This window comes from Pleurodeles waltl, chromosome 2_2 (assembly GCF_031143425.1).
Source record: "Pleurodeles waltl isolate 20211129_DDA chromosome 2_2, aPleWal1.hap1.20221129, whole genome shotgun sequence".
In the NCBI taxonomy this organism is placed as follows: Eukaryota; Metazoa; Chordata; class Amphibia; order Caudata; family Salamandridae; genus Pleurodeles; species Pleurodeles waltl.
Genome location: NC_090439.1, coordinates 87868337 through 87892066, shown reverse-complemented (window position 1 = coordinate 87892066; position 23730 = coordinate 87868337).

Sequence of the window (23730 nt, the reverse complement as noted above, 5' to 3'; positions counted from 1 at the left end):
GTAGTGTTCAAGTACATGTAGTAGGCAGGTTTGTATTCTTACCTGTGTCTCATTGGAAATATTGCAGGATCACAGAGTTCCTGTTGTCCATGTCCTCTTCTTCTGCTTCCTCTTCTTCACTGTCCACAGGCTCCAAAGCTGCCACAACACCGCCATCTGGGCCATCTTCCTGCAGAAAAGGCACCTGTCGTCGCAAAGCTAAGTTGTGAAGCATACAGCAGGCCACGATGATCTGACACACCTTCTTTGGTGAGTAGAATAGGGATCCACCTGTCAGATGGAGGCACCTGAACCTGGCCTTCAGGAGGCCGAAGGTCTGCTCTATTATCCACTGTGTTCGCCCATGGGCCTCATTGTAGCGTTCCTCTGCCCTTGTCCTGGGATTCCTGACTGGGATCAGTAGCCATGACAGGTTGGGGTAACCAGAGTCACCTGCAAATGGCGAGGGACAACTGTTAGACACACAATAACCTGTAGGGATATCCCCAGACAACCATTCCCACTGACTTGCTTCCAGGTGCTCACCTAATAGCCACACACGGTGCCTCTGGAGTTGCCCCATCACATAAGGGATGCTGCTATTCCTCAGGATGTAAGCATCATGCACTGAGTCAGGGAACTTGGCATTATCATGGGAGATGCACTGGTCTGCCAAACACATCATCTGCACATTCATGGAATGATAACTCTTCCGGTTTCTGTACACCTGTTCACTCCTGCGGGGGCGGCCAAAGCCACATGTGTCCCATCAATGGCACCTATGATGTTGGGGATATGTCCCAGGGCATAGAAGTCTCCTTTCACTGTAGGCAAATCCTCCACCTGAGGGAAAACGATGTAGCTCCGCATGTGTTTCAGCAGAGCAGACCACACTTTGGACAACACGTTGGAAAACATAGGCTGGGACATCCCTGATGCTATGGCCACTGTTGTTTGAAAGGAACCACTTGCAAGAAAATGAAGTACTGACAGCACCTGCACTTGAGGGGGGATTCCTGTGGGATGGCGGATAGCTGATATCAGGTCTGGCTCCAACTGGGCACACAGTTCCTGGATTGTGTCACGGTCAAGCCTGTAGGTGATGATCACATGTCTTTCCTCCATTGTCGACAGGTCCACCAGCGGTCTGTACACCGGAGGATGCCACCATCTCCTCACATTTCCCAGCGGACGGTGCCTATGAAGGACAACAGCGAGCACAGCCTGTATGTGTGTTGTGGCTAGGCCTCGGTATGTGTGACGCAGTTAAAAATTAAACCATGTGGGCCCCTGAAATGGCGGCTGCCTGACTTGTAAAGTGGACAATGGGATGTGAGGTAACTGTGCTGGCGTTGCACACCGTTGCGGTAGGCCATCGAAGACCGCGGCGCAATCCTGCATTGGTTAACATTGTACCCTATGGGTCCCAGGAGCCAATGACGATGTACGCCGGCGGTGACGGTACGCACCGCCGTGGACGTGACTGCTATTTTCTATCTGTACAATCACTCAATACCTGATCGTCAACAGGAGAGGACCTACACTGCAAGTGCTGCTGTGACCTCGATCTGGAAGAGACAATGGCTCATGCGACTGGGGAAAGGGCCCCTGCCTTCACATCGGAGGAGTTGGAGAAACTCGTGGATGGGGTCCTCCCCCAGTACACGCTACTCTACGGTCCTCCAGACAAACAGGTAAATACACTGGGAGCATGCTGTATGGGCTATGCCTGTGTGGAGTGAGGTGGATCAAAGATGGGGGGGTGGAGATTGAGGCGTGCATGAAACGACAGTGAGTGCATGTGCATCTTGGCAAGGGTAGGGATGGGGGCCAATGACTGTGACGGTGCATTTGGTAATAACTTTTCTTTTCCCCTGTACAATTCATGTAGGTCAGCGCCCACCCGAAAAAATATATTTGCCGTGCCATCGCCAAGGACGTCCTGACCCTGGGGGTCTACCACAGACAGAGCACCCACTGCCGTAAAAGATGGGAGGACATTTGCCGCTGGAGCAAGAAGACGGCGGAGGCCCAGCTGGGGATGGTCTCCCAATGTGGGAGGGGTGCCCGTTGCACCATGACCCCCCGATGTTCAGGAGCCTGGTGGTGGCGTACCCAGAGTTGGATGGGCGCTTCGGGGCATCACAGCAGCCACAAGGGGGTGAGTACACTCTCATTCTGCTGATTTTGCGCGCAGTGGAGGTGTCTGGGTGGGGGAGGTGGGCTGTGGGTTTCCCTAGGCCAGGGCAAGTTTAGGAGGCAAGGTCCCCTTGTGCTGGCAGAGCCTGTGGCACCCCACCCCACCTGTGTACAGTGCCAAGTACACCTAGTCAGGCTCCTGTGAAATCGATGTGCGCAGATGTCGTCCATAGCCTTGTAGGCCATGTCCCAGGGATTGAACAGTGGAGGCCAAGTGTGCGGCGTAGTGCAGGGGGCTTCTGTGTCTGTTGTGTCCGCCAACGGTAGCGGTAATGCATGCACTCAACATGTCTTTCTTCTGTCGTCCCCCACCTTTTTGTGGTCTCCCTGTTCTTGTGTGCATTAGTATCATCAGGCGGAGGAGCAGTGGCAACGGAGCAGGAGGGAGCTGCATCCCACATGGCCCTGGAGGGCGAGACAACAGAGTCGGAGTACACCAGTGGGACGGAGGGTGAGGGGAGCTTCACGGCGGGGACAGGAGCTGACACCAGTGACATGGACTCGTCCTCTCATGGGAGCTCCCTTGTGGTGGTGGCAACATCTGTGCCCCCCACATCTACAGGTACAGCTCCCACCCCCTCTACCAGCACCACCCTCCCAGCAGCCCCTCAGCCTTTGCCCCGTGCCCGCTCACCCAGGAGGGTGGGCATCACCTTCTCCACAGGCACCTCAGGCCTTGCCCCAGTCACCACTGCTGCCCTCAGTGAGAAAGCCATTGATCTACTCAGGTCCCTCACTGTTGGACAGTCTACCATTTTGAATGCCATCCAGGGTGTAGAAAGGCAGTTTCAACAAACAAATGCATTCCTGGAGGGCGTTCCTTCTGGTCAGGCGGCCCTTCAGCGAGCTTTTCAGACTCTAGCCTCAGCACTGATGGCAGCCCTTGTCCCTGTGTCTAGCCTCCCCCCTCCAACTTCCTCCACCCATACCCAATCCCCTGTACCTCAACCTATCCCAAGCACACCTTCAGACCAGCATGCACACACCTCAACACACAAGGGAAGCTCTTGCAAACATAAGCACCACACATCTCACAGGCACTCACGCAAGCATCACACACATGCAGACACACCAACATCCACATCCACTGCCTCCACTGTGTCCCCTCGGCCTCGTCTCCCTCCTCCCTCCCAGTCTCGTCTACACTCACACCTGCATGCACTACATCTACAGCCACTACTGCCATCACCAGCACACACACCACAACACCCCGCTCACGTGCAGTCACCACCCCCACTGCCATGCACACTTCCCCTGTGTCCTCTCCCAGTGTGTCTGTGACGCCCCCTCCCAAGATACACAAACGCAGGCACACACCCACCCAACAGCCATCCACCTCACGACAGCCTCCAGTGCATGCACCTTCACCCAAAGTCACCAAACCAACACCTCCTACAACCACAACCTCTTCCTCCACTCCTAAACCCCCTCCAGCTACCCGTCCCAGTGTTTCCAAAAAACTTTTCCTGTCCAACCTTGACCTCTTTCCCACACCTCCCCCACCCCTTCCGCCTCCTAGGGCCCGACTCTCCAGGTCCCAACCTAACACCTCAGCCACAACATCTCCGGGACCAGTGGTGCCTGTAGTCACCGGAATCTGGAGTGCACCGCCCACCAGGGCAGCCAGTGTGGCATGGAGCCACAGCACGGACAGTCCCCCACCTGTGAAGCATCTAAAGTTGGCCAGTGCCCGGCGGGAGACGGGGAAGACTCCAGCCACTAAAGCCGCTCCCAGAGGTACAGGTGGGAGTGTGGAGTCAGCTGCGACACCTTCCAAGGTGGGGAAGGGCCACAAGAAAGTCAGCAGGTCTGGGAAGAGCAGCACGGCGGAGAAGACCGCCATCATCCCCGCTGCCCAGGAGCCCACCACCAGCACCTGCCTTGCTGCCCAAGAGGCCACTGCCAGTACCAGCCCCACTGGGCCAGACAGGACCGCCAGCACCAGCCCCTCTGGGCCAGAGAGGACCGCCAGCACCAGTCCCGCTGGGCCAGAGAGGACCACCAGCACCAGCCCCACAGGGCCAGACAGGACCGCCAGCACCAGCCCCGCTGGTCCAGAGAGGACCACCAGCAACTGAGTCACTGCAAAGGGCACCGCTGCCACAAGCACCGCTGAACAGGGCACTGCCGCCACAAGCACTGCTGAACAGGGCACCGCCGCCACAAGCACCACTGGCCCATGAGTGCCAAGTGCACTGACGCTACTGAGTCCGTCACGAGCAGGATGAAGCACTCTGGGCACCATGCCACCTCCAGAACCAGTGGAGATTCACATCCACTACCTCAGTCCTTAGCAGGATGAAGCACTCTGGGCACCATGCCACCTCCAGACCCAGTGGAGATTGACATCCACTACCTCAGTCCTTAGCAGGATGAAGCACTCTGGACACCATGCCCCCTCCAGAACCAGTGGAGATTGACATCCACTTCCTCAGTCCTTAGCAGGATGAAGCACTCTGGGCATCATGCCCCCTCCAGAACCAGTGGAGACTGTCATCCACTTGTGAGACTGTGGCTTTGCACTCCCCAGGATGGAACAGTGGGCAAACCACCCACTGTAGAGACTTGTGAGACTGTGGCTTTGCACTCCCCAGGATGGAACAGTGGGCAACCCACCAACTGTAAACACTTGAGAGACTGCGGCTTTGCACTCCCCACAATGGAACAGTGGGCAAACAACCCACTGTAGAGACTTGAGAGACTGTGGGTTGCACTCCCCAGGATGGAACAGTGGGCAACCCACCCACTGTAGAGACTTGAGAGACTGTGGCTTTGCACTCCCCAGGATGGAACAGTGGGCATGTGGCCCTCTTGTGGATTTGGCATTGTGCACTCAACCGGCTGAGGTGCTCCCCTTTCCCCCCCGAGGTGCCTGTTTTCTTGCTCTCTGATGCCCCTGAAGTGTTCTCTCCATCATGGTCGGGGATCTTGTGTGGGCCTCGCCCTTACCGTGTGGGCCCAGTGTTCCACGGACTTCATTGGAGCACTACCTGGACTACTAAGCTTGGTGTATATTTTTTTATAGTGTATATATATATTTTTGTGTACTTGATTTTAATATATTAGAATGGTTACACTCATTTTCTTTTGCCTTTTCATTCTTCCGAGGGGTTGGGGGGTGTAACTATAATGTATCAATATGTATTAGTGTGTATGTTGTCGTGGGTGGGGGTGTTGCGTGTGTGTGTCCCTGTTTTTTCCCTCCCCCCTCCTGTGTGTCGTAGGTGCAGTACTCACCATTGTCTTCGCCGCCGGCGTTCGTGCTCCTGGTAGAGGAGCAAGAAAATAAGGGCTGGCAGTATCTGCAGCTCTGGTTCCATGGCGTCAGGATTCCTCATGGGGTGTGCAGAGGTGAGCGTTTTCCCTTCGAAGTCCTGTTTCCGACGTGTTTTTGTCCGCGGTGAATCCGCCCCGGAAAAGGTGGCGGATTGGTAGGTTGTGCTACTGTGGGTGGTACTTTGTCCTCCGCCTGTCTGTTGGCGGTGACCGCCGCGCTGTTTGTTTGTACCGCCGTGGTGGTCAGAGTGTTAAAGTGGCTGTCTTTGTTGGCGGTTTCCGCCATTACGGTCGTAATTGCAATTTTTTTTACCGACGGCCTCTTAGCGGTCTTACCGCCGCTTTAACACCGTCCGCCAGGGTTGTAATGACCACCTTAATCTTTGAAAAATGTGTATCTTTGCTTATGTATGTTGGTTGATTACTGTTTTGGTCATGTTTTATTCAGTTAAATCGTAGCTATTTTTTCAAAACTGGTGTGGAGTACTTTTTTAGTGTTTTCACTGTGTTACTCTGTGTGTGTGTGTGTGTGTGTGTGTACAAATACTTTACACATTGCCTCTGAGATTAACCTGACTGCTCCTGCCAAGCTACAAAGGGGGGGGAGCAGGGGTTATCTTAACTGTGTGCCGCCCTTCACCTGACTAGAGTGAGGGTCCCTACTTGGATAATGTGCAAACCATTGCCAACTAGAGACCCCTTTCTAACAATGCAGATGAGGTTGTCCTCTTTTTAGCTAATCCCCACCTCCTGGGACCATGCTCCCTGGAAATACTTACCTTATATGGAGGAACTTCAGGCCTCCAAATGTATTGGCAAAAATCCCCGTAGCCCCCTGTCTTTAGCGGAGCATTGGAAAGTGTAAATTGGGGAGCTAAGATGAAACAACAAATGATAGGGCATTCTAGCCGCTGATCACCAAAACACACTAAAATCTGGGGCAAATGATGGGCCTATTGGGGACTGGAAAGTATTGAATGATGGAATGTAGTCAGGGAAGTGCTGAAGTGATGTACTACTGCTCTGTCTGTGTTGTGTTTCAAGTGAGTTGTGTTCTTTGTTGAATACAAAAGAATAAAAATCGATTTACTAAAAAAACACTTGCAGTGATCAATGCTTACCTCTGGTTTAACATGTTTTCTGTAGCTCTATGGGTGATGCATGAAATAAAACACAAGGCCACAAGGAGAAGATGCTTAAAACCCAGGATCCCCTCTCCAGAAGATGCACACAAGGTGCATTAAACAGTGCCAGCATAAAAAAGGCTCCTTTATTACTTCTATATTTACAAAATACTTTGTAACATATTGCACTTTTGGCAGCTAAGGAGTGAAATTCAACTGTCAATTAATAGTGGGAGCTGGATGACTAGATGACTAGCTTGGCCAAGGACAATCTATTTTAGCTCAGCAACTAGCTCAGCAATATTTATGTAAAGAAGGCTGGGTGGTTTTGCCTCCCAGGAACAATCAGAGGAATCAGTATCAGATAGGATTTACCATGTTTGACCATAGAACTGTTAATCAAAGAAAACAAATATGTCTGTAAGATTATTAACACTAGCAGCATGAGTAAAATTTTTGAAGAATAATCTTATTTTGAAAATGATGAATTTTCAGTCTAATAAATTGGAGACACAGACAGAATTGCTGCACACCAGAGCAATGTTTGTATCCAGAAATCATTAAAAGTTGAACCTCTTATCAACCTCATTGTAGGAAATGTAGCGACTGGTTGATGGGGGTGAAACCCCACTCAAGCAGCAGCTACAATATTTGTTACGGTAAAACACAAGCAAACCCCAAATTAACCAGTGTATTTAATCTTCTGGTAGTTTGGCACAAAGCAGTCAGGCTGATCTTAGAGGCAATGTGCAAGGTATTTAAGCAGTACTTCAAACAGTAATAAAGTGAAAACACAACACAAAAAAACTCACACCTTTTAGAACAATAGTGTAATAATTATAAATTATTTAAGGTCATAATAACAAAAATCCAATTAGTAGATCTGGAGAGATGCACTTTAAAAGATTTAAGTGAAACTAATGTCTAGAAGCAAAAAGCACCAACTGTGGTTATTTGGTCACACTGGACAAAGTGACAAGTTAAAGCTAATCACAATGGAGTGCTTTCAAAATACAGGGACCAAGACAGGCCCATTGAACAAAGTACCTTAAATCCTGGTTTGTGAATTGTAGCAAGATTACACGTTGAGGATGTGTTGCGCAGTGATGTTTTCAAGAAAGCTTTGTGGCTGTGATGTGAAGTCTTGCTTCATCATCAAGGATGCCATCGGTAAAAGGCTTGCAAAGCGAAGTCGTGTGTCAAAAATACGTCACACGCCAGATGCTGGGCTGCAATGTGGAGTCCTGCATCATCGCTGAGGATTTGATTTGTGAAATGATTTGTGATGTGAAGGACTTTGCAAGGGATGCGTCAAACAGCAGTGGTTCCAAGGAGACTGTGTGCTCCGATGCAAGTTCAGGCATTAGTATTTGTCACGTTGCAGAGGTTTCAAAGTGGATCTCCAAGGAGATGCATTGTGTTGCTTAGGTTCCAACCACAGGATTACAGCTAGGCTGGCAGAGCACCTTTAGGCCCACTTTCAAAGATTCAGGACTGAGGTAGCACAACTTGGAGGGCACGACTCACACTAGGCTGAGTCCATGTGCTGGTTTCAAGGTGGTAGGAGCCTTTTCTTTCCCTGAGGCTCTGATCAGGAGCTCAACCAAATAGCTCTTGAAGTCACTCTGGTAGTCCTGGAATCAAGATGCAGGTCCTTATTGCAAAGCAGCACTGCTGTCCTTCTGTCTTTCACAGGTCCAAAGGTGTACTGAAGAGTTGGGACTGAGGGCCCATTATTTATTCCTGGTGCCCACTTTGAAGAAGGAGAAGGTTCTGGAAGTTACCAACCTGCGAGGTATTTGGAATGTCCTGTCTCCCTGCCCCAGCTAGTCTGTGGTCACAAAAGACCAGTGTCATAACCCTCTGTTAATCTGCTGGGCAGAACCTCTGTGATGGTCAAGTGGGTAAGTTAGAGCTCCCCCCCCCCCCTTATCAAGGTCTAACACTCTGGGTAAAAGAGGATATTGATTAAAGCACAGCAAGCTGCATGTGTTCCTCTGTTATTTATTGACAAGTTATCATTATCACAAGTACTAGACTCATTAGAACATAAACCATTAAAAATGGAAAAAGTTAAATACAGATCAAAATCAGAAAAGTGCCCAGGGGAGTAGCTTCCATTGATGAAGAAGGGCCAGTGACACTGGGGCCCAGAGGACCGAGGGGCCCATTTAATCCTGATTATTGCTGCATTTTATAATTCAAAGAACAGCAAGTTGGCCCATTTACTCCCTTTCACAAGGGTCCATGACACACTGGCAATGCTACTGAAGATGCCTTAACTGCGCTTAAACCTCTGCATACATCATCGCTGAGTAGCTGAGTAACCAGGTCCTGCACACGATGCAAATTCACACTCCAATTAACATGCATGAAATTATAGAATTATAATCACGCTCATCATGAACAGCTGATATAACAGCATAGCAAAAGATCAACAGCCCATAGAAGACCTCCCACTGCTCCTAACACAAAGAGAAAAAGAGAATGAAAGAGATGAAGGACGCTCACAAAAAAACATCAGACCAGTAGTTCAGAAATTACAGTTCACACCAAAAATACTTGTTTTTCTATAGTCGCAAATAAACAGAATAAGGCCCTCACAAAAAGGGTTGGAGTTGACAAACAGAAGCAGAACATTGAAGAACACACTATCAAGAATGCTTAATTCGTGAAACACAGAGTGCAGGTATCCAAACCGTGCTAAAAAATCAGGCATCCGGTGCAATTAAATTTCAGCTTGACACATAACAAGGGTTGTAATCTTTAATCCAGTATCAGAGACTCCCTGCCTCTTTATCTACCTCCGGCAGGTTCCAGCTTTCTCTAGTTGAGACGGCTTTATTGTCTTTCTCTTCCTCCACATTTCTGATCTGTATGTTTTTCCCTCTCTTGCACTCTACAAATATCTGATGCAGGAAACTAAGTTGCAGCAGCAATGCATCAAAATAACTTGTGCCTCGGTACAACAGTATCTTATGCCACGGATGCATGGTATTTACAACACCACACACCATGGAGTAAGGTCCCACGGTGCGTCAAAAACAATTATATATCCTTGGGAGGTATGTCAGAAGGAAAACTGACACAAGTGCTGCAAAAGTGACACATGGTTGATTTGTGGCACCTAAATCAAGACAATTCAGCCATGTCAATTTTCAGTGTGGAGTGAAGCAGCCAGGGTAACAATGCCAACAACCCCAGCACCAGCCAGGATTTCCAGGCAGAGTCCCAGGGAAAAAGTGAGACAAAGACTAATTTTAGTGAGGTGGAGCATCAAATACTCATAACAGAGATGACAAAGCATGAACATCAACCCTTTGTCAACTCAAAATTGCCGTTAGGGAAGAAAGAGGCCATATGGAAATCCATAGTGGATAAAATCAGCAGTGTAGAGCAATTCAAAAGGACAGTGACAAACTGCAAGAATTGCTGGCAAGACTACAAGCGGAGGACCAAGAACAAACTGGCCAGCTACTTGAAAGCAGCCATGGACACCAGAAGAGGAAGACCTGCAGTCCAGGAGGAGCTGACGTCCATGGAGGAGCAGCTGGCATCATTTATTCCAGCCGAGTTTGTGGCAGGAGTGGAAGGACATGACAGTGCAGTCTATGAGGACCAAGAAGACACACAGGGTAAGTGGCAGCAATGGAACAATATCAACAAATATGTCACTCACATGTTGCACAGCCCAGTTCACATCCATCAGGTGTGCCCAGTCCATGTGTGATGTGCTGCACATCCCAGCTTCACTGTTGGATCTTGGGACTTTCTGGGCAATGTATAACATCAGTGTCCAGGAATACAAGTCCCACAATACCAAGCAAAAGATTTGGACTGGAAAACAACAACATGGCAGAACACAGGAACCCTGACCATCCTGACATGGATAATGCATGCCCCCTTGCATCATGAGCGTAGTGGGTTTCTCATGGGGGCATGCAGCCAAATCTGGACTGCAAAGCAATGGAATGTGCATGTCAGAGGATAAATTCTGAACCTGTGAGGGGAGTCAGGTGTTGGGCATGTGCAGAGCCATGTACAGAGGGTCATAAGTACAATAGTGGCCCAGGGCAGCAGAGCAAGTGACCATGCTGTGCTGCCCTGTGCCACAGGGAAAGGGCAGAAATGCTACATATGTTCTAAAAAGGTGCATTCCTGTTCCTTCACTCAGCACTAGTGCCTTATGGCTGCCTAGCATCAACACCACTGTTTAGACGCATAGCACACAAATGGTAACTGCACTTACACATTCATGAGGTGTAGCAGGTTGCTAGCTGTGTAGAGTAGTGTGAATGCATGACCAATATGAACCTTGGCCGAATGAATGTACAATGTGCATGCTGGATGGCACCACAAGGCAGACTGTCATGATGCACCATGTGTAAGGCTGACAGCAGGATTAAATCAAATACATCAACAAACACTATTCACTTTCACATGAGCTGTGGCCTGAGTAGTGGGCACGGGGAATGCTCGGTACGCTAGTAACTTGGGACAATGTTGGTGCAATGTGAATACATGAAAAAACGTTAGACATAGCCATCATGAAAAGAAGTGCCAATCAGCAAACTGGGGCCCTCATTACAACCCTGGTGGTCGGTGATAAAGTGGTGGTAATACCGCCAACAGGCTGACGGTAAATACCGCAAAATTATGATCATGCTCAGACAGACAGACACTTTACCATACCGACTGCCAGGCCGGAAACAACACGCACCACAGCAGTAGCCGCCTACAGTCAGGCGGAAGTCAATGTTCCGACCACCATATTAAGGGCCAGATGTAGCAACAATAGGATTTGCGACTCGGAAATTGCGACTCCGAGCGACTCGCAATTTCCAAGTCGCAAAACCTAATGCAGAAAGGTGTCTCAGACACCTTCTGCGAGTCGCTATGGGGTCGCAAAGACCCACCAAATTAATATTAATGAGGTGGGTCGCAAATTGCGGCCCCATAGTGACTATGGGCACTCACGGGTATCGAGGCCTGCTGTAGTCAGCAGACCTCCATGTCCGTGACTGCTTTTAAATAAAGCAGTTCTTTTTTTTTCAAAGTGTAGCCCGTTTTCCTTAAAGGAAAACGAGCTGCACTGAGAAAAAAAAAACGAAACCTTTTGTTTCTGATTTTTTCAGGGCAGGTAGTGGTCCCTTGGACCACTACCTGCTCTGAAAAAATTATTTGGGGTCCAGTCACAAAGGGGAAGGGGTCCCATGGGGACCCCTTCCCGTTTGTGAGTGGGTTACCATCCACTTCAAGTGGATGGTAACTGCGACTCCATTAGCGACCACGTATGCGGTCGCAAATGGAGTTGCATACCACTGTGACTCGCAAATCGGAAGGGGACACCCCTTCCTATTTGCGACTCTGAAATGCATTTTGCGAGTCGGTTCCGACTCGCAAAATGCATTTCTGCATAGCAAACACGTTTGCGACTCGCAAACGGCGATTTTCGCCGTTTGCGACTCGCAAACTGTTTGCTACATCTGGCCCTAAGACACATCAATCCGCCACCTTTTCCAGGGCAGTACCAATGACATCAAAAGCCTGGCACAAACACTGCACAGAAGGGAAATGACTCACCGGTGGAGACTCAGGGAAGAACCACGCCGCCATGGAGCCTGAACTGCAGATATTCCCAATGCTGTTCTACGTCGTGTTCCACCATGAACACCAACAACGGCGAAGACGACCACAGTGAGTACAGCTGCCTAGCTCACACACAGGGGGTGAGGAAAAAGAGAGTGACACACACACACACACAAAACACACCCCACACACACACACACACCATACACACAAGGAGATGCTGTAAGAAAACATATACACCCCGTACCCCTCAGGAAAAATGCAAGGACAACACGAATAGATAAAGTGAGTGTAATAAGATAAATAAAGTAGTAATACATGCATCTAATCTAAAAGTATATACATATTTACAAATCAAGGGACACTGCCCAGTCCTCAATGTTCGTGGGCCACAGGGCCACATCACAAAGGCCCCACTTGACTCCTGCAACAACACGAAGAGTACACTGCAGGGGCATCAGTTGGAAAATAGGCAGGTACCTCCGGGTTCCAGAGAACGGGGGCACCTCAGCGGGGAAATGGAACAACACCACTGGTATTGGAGGGGGCAACATGCTCTATGTGCTGTCCTGGGGAGTGCAAGGCCACAGTCTCTCAATTGGGTGACTTGCCCACTGGCTCTGGAGGGGGCCACATGCCCTGTGTTTGGTCCTGGGGAGTGCAAGGCCACAGTCTCTCGAGTGGGTGACTTGCCCACATGCTCTGGAGGGGGCAACATGCCCTGTGAACTTCTTCCTGGAGAGTGCAAGGCCACAGTCTCTCCATTGGATGGCTTCTCCACTGGTTCTGGAGGGGGGTATCGTGCCCTGTGATCTTCATCCTGGGGAAGATGGGGTGAGTGGATGGCTTCTCCACTGGTCCTAGTGGGGGGCATTGTGCCCTGTGATCTACATCCTGGGGGGATGGGTGAGTGGATGGCTTCTCCACTGGTTATGGTGGAGGGCATCGTGCCCTGTGATCTCTATCCTGGGGAAGATGGGGTGAGTGGATGGCTTCTCCGTTGGTTCTGGAGGGGGCATCATGCCCTGTGATCTTCATCCTGGGGAGGATGGGTTGAGTGGATGGCATCTCCACTGGTTCTGGAGGTGGCATTGTGCCCTGTGATCTACATCCTGGGGAGGATGGGTGAGTGGATGGCTTCTCCACTGGTTCTGGAGGGGGCATCGTGCCCTGAGATGCAGGTCTTGGGGAGTGCAAGGTCACAGTCTCTCAGCTGGGTGTCAATCCCACAGGATTTGCAGGGGAAGCCCGCACAAAAGCCCATGGACGCCGCACTACACACTGTCTGCCAGCGCTGACAGCTGTTCAGTGGTGGTGATGGTGATGTTGCCGCTGGTGGTGGGGGAAAGCTCCTGCCTATCCCCTGCAGCTTCGGATGGCTGCCCACTGCTGGTGGTGTTGGTGCTTCTGCTGCTGGTGGTGGTTGTGGGGGGAAGCTCCTGCCCGTACCCTGTAGCCTCGGATGGCTTCCCACTGCTGGTGGTGGTGCTGCTGCTGCTGGTGGATGTGAGGGGAAGCTCCTGTCCATCCCCTGCAGCCTCGGACATCTGCCCACTGCTGGTGGTGGTGCTGCTGCTGCTGTTGCCGGTTGTTAGGGGGGAAGTGCCTGCCCATCCCCTGCAGCCTCAGGCGGCTGCCCACTGCTGGTGGGGAGGTGGTGCTGCTGCTGCTTGTGGGGGGAAGCTCCTGCCCATCCTTTGCAGCCTCGGACGGCTGCCCACTGCTGGTGGTGGTTGTACTGCTGCTTGTTATGGTTGTGGGGGGAAACGCCTGCCCATCCCCTGCAGCCTCGGATGGCTGCACAACCATGGTTGGGGGCTCCAACTGAGTCCCTGCACCAGGCCCATTGTCCCTCCTGCCTGCTGGTGCTGGATCCTTGTCCTTTCTGGTAGCAGCTGGGGAGGGCTCCTTACTCCTCCTGGCAGCAGCTGTGGATGGCTTCTTGCTTCTCTTAGCAGCAGCCGGGGATGGCTCCTTGCTCTTCTTGGCAGCAGCTGGGGGTGGCACCTTTACCTTCACGGTAGCAGCCGGTGGTGGCACCACTTGAGGCAGGCACTCTTTCTGTGTGGCTGCCTGGTGCCGGGAACCCTTCCCACCACGAGTTGCTGGGGACACTACTGGTCCCGTGGACTGGGTGGCTGAGGTGCTTGCATGGGTTTTACACACCCTGGCCATGCGCGAAGGACAGAGGTGGAGGGAGAGGGAAGAGGTCAATGGTGGAGAGGAAAAGCTGCTTAGGGACATTGGGGCAGAAAGAGGGAGAAGGTCTGGGAGTGGAGGAAGAGGCAGTGGTTGTAGGAGGTATCTGTCTGCTGTGTTTGGGTGCAAGTGCATGGGCTGGATGCTGTTGTGAGGTGGATGGCTGCTGGGTGCCTGAAGTGCTTGCATGGGTTTTACACACTCTGGCCATGTGTGAAGGATGGGGGTGGAGGGGGAGGGAAGAGGTCAATGGTGGAGAGGAAAAGCTGCTTTGGGACATTGGGGCAGAAAGAGGGAGAATGTCTGGGAGTAGAGGAAGAGGGAGTGGTTGTAGGAGGCATCTGTCTGCTGTGTTTGGGTGCAGGTGCATGGGCTGGATGCTGTTGTGAGGTGGATGGCTGCTGGGTGTCTGAGTGCTTGTGTTTGTGTACTCTGGGAGGAGGGGGCAGAGACACAGTGGGAGAGGATACAGGGGACGTGTGCATTGATGTGGGGGTGGTGACTGCCAGTGAGGTGTGTGCTTTGATAGGTGTGCTGGTGATACTGGTAGTGGATGAGGATGTAGTACATGCAGGTGTGAGTGTAGACGGAACTGGGAGGGAGGCGGAGGATGAGGAGGAGGGGGCCACAGTGGAGGCAGTGGATGTTGATATGTCTGCATCTGGATGGTGTTTGTGTGAGTGCCTATGGGATGAAGTCTGGTGCTTGTGTTTGCCATGTCCACTCTTGTGTGTTGTCCTGTGTGCATGCTCATCCGCCTGTGTGCTTGGTATAGGTTGGGGTTGAGGGGAATGGGACTGGGAAGAGGAAGATGGAGGGGGGAGGGGGGAAACAGGGACAATGGCTGCCATCAGAGAGGAGGCCAGAGCCTTGATTGATCTCTGTTGGGCCTCCAAGCCAGTGTGAATGCCCTCTAGAAATGCATCATACTGTTGCATTTGGGCTGCCAGCCCCTGGATGGCATACACAATGGTTGACTGCCCAACAGAGATGGATTGCAGGAGGTCAATAGCTTCCTCACTCAGGGCAGCTGGGCTAACTGGGGCAGGGCCTGAGGTGCCCGGGGCGAAGGAGATGCCCATCCTCCTGGGTGAGCGGGCATGGGCAACTCGATGAGGAGCTGCTGGGATGGCTGTGCTGGTATGGGGGGTGGTGGCTGTACCTGTAGCTAGGGTGGGCAGAGAGGTGTCCGCCACCACCAAGGAGCTTGCATCTGAGGAGGTATCCATGTCCAAACTGTCCCCTCCAGTCTCCGCCGTGGTGCTCCCCTCTCCCTCCGTCCCACTGGTGCCCTCAGCGTTGGTGGACTCTGCCTCCTGGGTCCTGTGGGATGCAGCTCCCTCCGTTGCCGGTGCAACTGCTCCTTCGCCAGATGATGCTAATGCACATAAGGACAGGATGACAAAACAAAACAGGAGGGAAGAGACAAAGGATACAATTGGTCAATGGTTGCACCAACACCACGGTTGGTGTACACAGCACCCTCACTCACAGGGAACAGCCCTACGCACTATGTAATGCCCTACCATAACAATGCTAGTCACCAGGGCATGGGGAGGGACACATACCGCACACTGCAGCATACCTGGGACCCACACAACCCTGCCCAGTAGTGGATGCCTACTAGCTAGGTTGGAGAAATATCACATCAGAACCCTACCCAACATGGGACCTACACTGCAATGTCAGCCCTGGCCTAGGGGCACCCACAGGCACACTTCCCGCACCCGGATACCACCCCACCAGGCGTAAGTAGTAATAATGGGCACTGTACTCAGCCCCTTGTTGCTGCTGTGATGCCCACAAATGCCCATCCAGCTCCAGATAGGCCACCGCCAGTAGGTGGGCCATCAGGGGTGTCAGGGTTAGACGGTACCCCTTCCTCGTTGGGAGGCCATCCCCAGCTGGGCCTCTGCCATCTTCCATGCACAGCGTCTCAGGTCCTCCCACCGTTTCCGACAGTGGGTGCTCCACCTGCCGTAGACCCCAGGGTCCGGAAGTCCTTGGCAATGGCACACAATAATCCTTTCTTTTGATGGGCGCTGACCTGCAGAGGAAATATACACATGGCCCACTATAGCCCTTCCATCCCGTTACGCACAGACATGGCACAGCATACACGTTGCACGCTGCCCAGGGCCCATCCACCAACCCCCCTACACGAGGGCTCCACACACACCACCTAATGCATTCATGCCCCATGCATCGTGCTCACAGTGTACTCACCTGCTGGTCTGGAGGCCAATACAGCAGTCCGTACTGGGGATGGACCCCATCCACTAGTCTCTCCAACTCCGCCGAGGTGAAGGGAGGGGCCCTTTCACCAGGCACACGGGCCATGGTAGGTTTCAGACACAGGTCACAGCAGCAGATGCAGTGTAGGTCCTCTCCTGTTGAAGGTCAAGTAGCAAGTGAGTGAACAGATAGAAAATGGCGGTGACGTCCACGGCGGTGAATACCGTCACGGCCAGCGTACATCACCATTGGCCACTGTACCCCATAGGTCCCAATAACAACCAATGAGGAGTTTCACGGTGGTTCCCAACCGCCTCCCGCAACGGCGCATAATGGCAGCCGAATTACTTCACTTCCACCTGTCCCTCCATACAGGACAGGCGGATGCCATTTCAGGGGTGGGGGGGTAGACCATGGATCATAACTGCGTCACAGATAACAATTGTACATTCAAGACATATGCCACTAATACATTAAAAAAATCACATCATGCATTGAACTGTAGTGGGTACAATGTACAGATTATGACCATCTCATCACTCTTTTGGCCCATAAAATGCAACCGCTGCGGATGAGTAGGAGATGGAGACCCCCCTCCACCGGTGTACAGACCCCTGGTGGACTTGGCAACAATGGAGGACAGGCACAATATCCTCGCCTACAGACTTGACACGGCTACTGTCACGGAGCTGTGTTCTCTATCGGAGCCTGACCTGATGTCTGCTATCTGTCACCCCACTGGGATCCCCCCTCTTGTGCAAGTGCTATCAGTGCTCCATTTCTTGGCAACTGGTTCTCTCCTAGTGACAGTGGGCTTGGCAGCAGGAATGTCAAAGCCAATATTCTCAATAGTGCTGACCAGAGTGTTGTCTGCCCTGATTAAACACACAGCAGCTACATTGTTTTCCTCCAAGTTGAGGTTTTGGCCAAAGTGAAGGCTGACTTCTATGCAATGGGACATATCCCCAACATAATTGGGGTGATTGATGGAACACATATTGCATTTGTCTCCCCCCCCCCCCCGGCAAAATGAACAGGTCTTAAGAAATCAAAAAAGTTTTCACTCGATGAATGTGCAGATGGTGTGCTTGGCGGACTAGTACATCTCCCATGTCAATGCTAAGTATCCACGCTCAGTGCATGATGCTTTTATCCCGAGGAATAGCAGCATCCCAAAAGTGATGGCCAAACTACAGAGGCATAGGGTGTGGCTAATAGGTGAGCCCTGGTTCCCACCCACTGTATATTGGTGGATGGGTATGGTGTGGGCCATATGGCATAGCGTGTGGCTAACAGTTGTCCCTCGATATTTGCAGGTGACTCTGGTTACCCCAACCTCTCATGGCTACTGACCCCTATGAGGAATGCCAGGACAAGGGCAGAGGAACATTACAAAGAGGCACATGGGTAAACAAGAAGGATAATAGAACGCACCTTCGGCCTCCTGAAGGCCAGGTTTCAGTGTCTCCATCTAACTGGGGGATCCCTATGCTACTCACCCAAGAAGGTCTGCCAGATAATCGTGGCATGCTGCATGTTGCACAACCTTGCCTTGAGATGCCATGTGCCTTTTCTGCAGGAGGAGGAGGCTGGAAATGGCTGTGTGGCAGCTCTGGACCCTGTCGTCAGTGAAGATGAGGAGGCAGAGGATGAGGACAAGAGAACTGCAGTGATTAGACAATACTTCCAATAAAACACAAGTAAGACAGTGTAACTTCACATTTCATTGACAGTTCTGTGTTTGACATTGTCATGGGCAGGGAATCCCCACTGCTATGCCCACTCACTGTACCCTTTGGCAACTTGTTTTGCAGATATTGGTGCCCCTCTATCGCTCCTGGTGTGTTCACTGCAGCCAACCACAGGTCTTTCCTATGTATACATTACTGTACAGTTAAATTGCAATGTTTAAACCTTGTTAAACAAATACATATTTAAATAATTTGACATACTCCATACTTTTTCAAAGTGTATTTACTGCAGTGCTCTGAAGAAAAGTAGGAAGTGCAATGAGCTGGGTTGATGATGGAGCAAAGTCCAGGGTAGAATCCAGTCCATTGGTAGCACAGGTGCATTGTCCAAGGGGGCATAGGAAGGGGAGCAATGGCAGTTCAAGGTGAACAGGGTGACAGAGTGAGACACAAGGGTGACAATCAGGAGAGTCTTATTTCCTGGTGGGGGTCTTGGCAATAGTCTCTGGCTTCTGCCTGGATCACAGCGAAAGTTGCAGGGTGGTTCTTCTTCTGCAGAGGGAGGAGAGATGGTGGCCTGTTGGTCTTGTGATGGGGCCTCCTGTCCACTAGCGGCAGCAGAGGTGGAGGTCTGTTCAGTAGTCTGACTAGTGGCAGGGGCCCACTGGTGTGACACTGCCTTCCTCATAATGTTGGCCATGTCTGCCAGCACCCCTGCAATGGAGACCAAGGTGTTTTAATGGCCTTCAAGTCCTCCCTGATCCCCAGATACTGTCCCTCCTGCAGCCGCCTGTTCTGCACGTTGCCCTGGGGTCCCTGCAGTGGTGGACACACTTCTGATTGACATGTCCTGGGGACAGGGGTATGGGCATGCTGAGTGGGTGCTGTGGTGGTGTTTCCTGAGGGGGTAAGCTCTGTGGTGGTGTGGGACTGTGCCGACTGTCCCTGATGGGCCAGGTTGGTCATCTAGGTCCCGGCGTGCAGAGTTGCTGTCATCACTGTGGCCTCTTCTGTGGGGGGACTGGATGTTGCTGGCACCTCTTCTCGGTGACAATGGCTTGGAAACCTGTGGGGATGTATATGCAGTGTTATTATTTCTCTTTGTGACATATTGTGCATGGGTGGGTTGCACTCAATGGTTGTTATTGCCCTGGCAGCTTTTCCTTGTGTGAGTTGTTAAATGGTGGGCTAGGTGATTCTCTAGTGTGCATGCTTTAGTGATAGGTGTCCATGCAGGTCTGTGAGTGGTGTATATGCATTGGTGGTGCATGCTGGGCTTGGCATTGGGATGAGTGGGTTGTGATGGTGGGGTGTGTGGGAGGTGGTGGAGTAATGGGAGTGAGGGTGAGGTTGGGGTATGTGATGGCATGCAGGTAGGGCGGTGATAGTAATAGAGAACTGACTTACCAGAGTCCAGTCCTCCTGCTACTCCTGCAAGGTCCTCAGGATGCATGATTGCCAAGACTTGCTCCTCCCATGTTGTTAGTTGTGGGGGAGGAGGTGGGGGTCCACTGCCAGTCCTCTGTACTGCGAGCTGGTGTCTTGCTGCAATGGAACGCACATTCCCCCGTAGGTTGTTCCACCTCTTCCTGATGTCATGCCTTGTTCTGGGGTGCTGTCCCATGGCGTTGTCCCTGTCCACGATTCTCCACCATAGCTCCATCTCCCTAGCAATGAATATCTGCTGCACCTGTGATCCAAATAGCTATGACTCTACCCAGATGATTTCCTCCACCATGACCCTTAGCTCCTCCACAGAGAATCTGAGGTGTTGTTGTGGTGCGATGGGTTTAGTGTGAGTGGTGTGGGTGAGGTTGTGTAGGGTGATATGTTGGGGTGTGTGATGTAAGGTGCGTGGGTGGTGTATAGGTGATGGTGGAATGTGGCTCTGGTTGTGTGAGTGCTCTTGCTGTCTCTCTCAGTTGTAAATGATTTGTAGTCGTAAAGGGTTGTGGGTACTGTGGGTGTGTGTTTTATAGTGGTGTGGGTGTGGTGTGTGTGAATGTCAGGTGTGTGTAGTTTGAATTGTCCAATGTGTTGCTGTTTTGTATGTGTGTGTGTATTTTGAGTGCAGCGGTATGTACCGCCAATGGTTTACTGCCATTGAATGTCTGCGGTGGTGATTTGTGAGTCATAATGTTGTGGGCGTTGCTCTGTTGGCGTAAAGGTGTGGGTTTTGATACCGCCAGTTTATCACTGACCTTTGGTGTGGCGGACTTGTTTCTGTGGCTGAATAGTGACGGATTGGTGTGTGTGTGTCATAATATGGTGAATGGATATCCGCTGCCGCTGCGGTATGTTGGCGGCAGTCAGCATGGCTGTAAGTGGGATTTACCGCCAATGTTATAATGAGGGCCTGGATGTGTACCTTAACTTAACATGTCCGCACTGGCAGGGCAGGCCAGCAAGCAGTGTAACTGTGCTGTAATGTGTGGTATGACACAAAAACACCATTGTCACACAGAGGTATGTCAAAAATGCACATATTGTGCCATCTGAAAGGCAACTACATTGCCACTTGCCCTCAATACATACAAGTCACATAGGTACCACACATCAATGTTGAGTTGAAAGTGAATGAGGATACATACTGTATGCCAGCCAGACAGCTATTATAAACATCTAGCACTGATGAACATTGACATATATAAAAAAATTTGCAGAGGGAGAAACAACTCCTACTGACCAGCTGCCTGTCCAGGAAGTCCAACCTGTTGCCAGTGACATTCTGCTCCCCCAAGGACAATGACACCTTCCAGAAAATCCTGGATTACATTGTCTCACCTCCTCCAGGAGTGGGAGGGGCTGACAGTGGGTTTCCAGAGAACTTCCTACAATCCAACCTACTCCATCAGCAAGTCCCAGGCCAACTCCCACAGGCTGTATTTTAAAGCCAAGGGTTAGAAGTCCCTTGGTAGATGTAGGATGAGGTGCAGGTGGGAAGTAGGACCACTGCGGCTCCCTACAAGGAGTCAGTAGGTTCCTCAATCCCAATAAGGACACCTTGGATGCAATTAGAGGCACCTACACCCCCCTCCTTAGATTGGAACAGTCCCTGGCTGGCATCACTGGTGCCATGACTCAGAGGCAACAACAAAAGCCCTGCAAATGTGACACCAGTGTGGTTGCCACCCAGCTAAGGGCTATACGTAACATCTTTCAATCCATGGAGTGGCAGCAGAACTCCTATGTTACAACAATGAGTGCTATTCACTGTGACGTGTTGCTGTGCTGACAAGTCATCAGGCCATTCTCAGAGCTGTGCTGCCTTCCTTGTTGACTCAGGAAAATGCTGCTTTGGCAGGCGATCCACATCTTCAGCACCTGATGTGTGTGTGTCTCAGATGCCTCTTGCACAAACACCACCACCCTCAGGGGAGACACACCACACATCAGAGGAGGAAGAAGTAGACTTCCCCACTTTCAGGCAAAGAATTTCCCAGTACTCTTTGTCTGTGGCACTTGGTCAGTTTTCCATTAGACCTGGTTTGAGTAACATGCCGTCACCCTTGTCATCTGGCACTGTCTACTTTGTGTTTGCCCACCTGTCTATGCGGCCTTCCTTCTCTAATGGTAATTTGGATCTCCTCCTCACTGGAAAACTTCTCTCCTCCCCATGTCTCATGACATGTATCCTCCATGGACCCTGTCTGGACATCCTTTAGCTCTGAAAAAATGGTGGGGTTGATGTTGAAATACCTGTGACTGTGATCCTTCATATTTACACACATCAATAAATGCAGTATCTTCAAGCTATGTGTTGAATGTGTTGAATGTCTGTTGTTAATAGGACTAGTTAGAACCTAAACACACTACCTACTACTTAATGGGACACTACCTACTACCTAATGGGAGTTGTGTTTCATAGAGGCTTGGGTAAATATGCACAGACTAAGGGGAATACGTTATGTGAACCCTATGTTCATGTACACTAGCATGTGGTTACTCCCTGTCATGATCATGAAGTACAGCAATTAGCATTCAGTAAAGGTGAAGTTACAGCACAGGAGGGGACCACCTCCACGGATACTAGCTAGCAAAAAACCCTGCTGTGACAACAAAATGGTGCAAGAGTGAGTGTGCAAATGGGTGGCATCAGTATGTGACCCAATATATCCTTGAATAGTGTCAATGGTTTGCATATTCATCGATTCAGTACATGTAGCATAGATTACACATACAGTGCAGCAATATGTGAACACTTTTTTGGGCTGTGGTTCCATTCACAGCCACTTGCATTGCACAATCAAATTTGGAGATCCCTCCCTTAAGTGACTCCATGGCAAACTTGACAGGATCTTCTATGTAGGTTTTTCAACTAGTTACACATGTATACATGTGCTGCCTGGAAATCCAACAACGTGCTTAACACAACAGAAGCATATATGGCAATTTCTACACACTAAATCATGAAGCAGTCGTGTATGTAGAAAACATTGTTTAGTAATGTCTATAGAAAACTTATAAAACCTAAAACTAACTAGACTACACTACCTTATTTATCTAATCTAAACTAAGACAAAACTAACCTATGTAACTAACCTACACCACCTTAACTAAAATCTATTTTAACCTTAACTTATACTACTCCACACATATAAAACAACTCATGTTAACCATCAACCCCCTTTAATACACATTTTCACACAACAAACTACACCTATGCACTAACTATTTAAACGTTCCACGCTAAACAAATATATATATTGTTGTATTTGTTTTCTTAAAAACACACATCCTACACATCAACACACCCACTTAATAAACTACCCACCCATATACCCAAATAACAATTCACTCATAAAGTGTTAAAATTACTAAAACTAAACTTACCTATGCTTCCACAAAAACATATCCTAACCCTTGCTAAAATACTACTAAAAAATAACAATATCTAACAAACGGCAGAAAGGCAGAAAGTCCAAGGACGGCCTAAATCTGGGTCGCAGTACTGTCCACTGACTGCTACAGAGTCTGGACCATCCATATAAGAATGGCTACCTGCAGTTCTAATCCTTCCACACATAGTTTTAAGTCTGATAGGTCATTCAGTGCCTGTCTCAAATTTGGTGGGCTATCCAGTAGTTGTGGGCACGGGCTGTGCTGCTATAACTGGCAGAGCTGTTGAGGGGCTAGGAATGGCAACGGATCCATCACCATGGGCCACATTTACATCCTGGTTGGTGCCTGTCTTGCCCTGACCTTGTGGACCCTGAGATGTAGACTTTCAGGTCTCAGCTGTCTTCCCTTTAGTGTACTGATGACCCAATCACCATTAGGCCCATGACACGAGCCTGATACGGCAGTATCTCTCTAAATGTGTCAAGTGGGCCTTTTTATGGCCAGGTGTCATGCTGTCTGTTGTAAAGGAAGGAATATATATCAGACAAAGCTGAACTAGGACCTGTTTTAATCAATATTAGGCTTACATTTCTAAG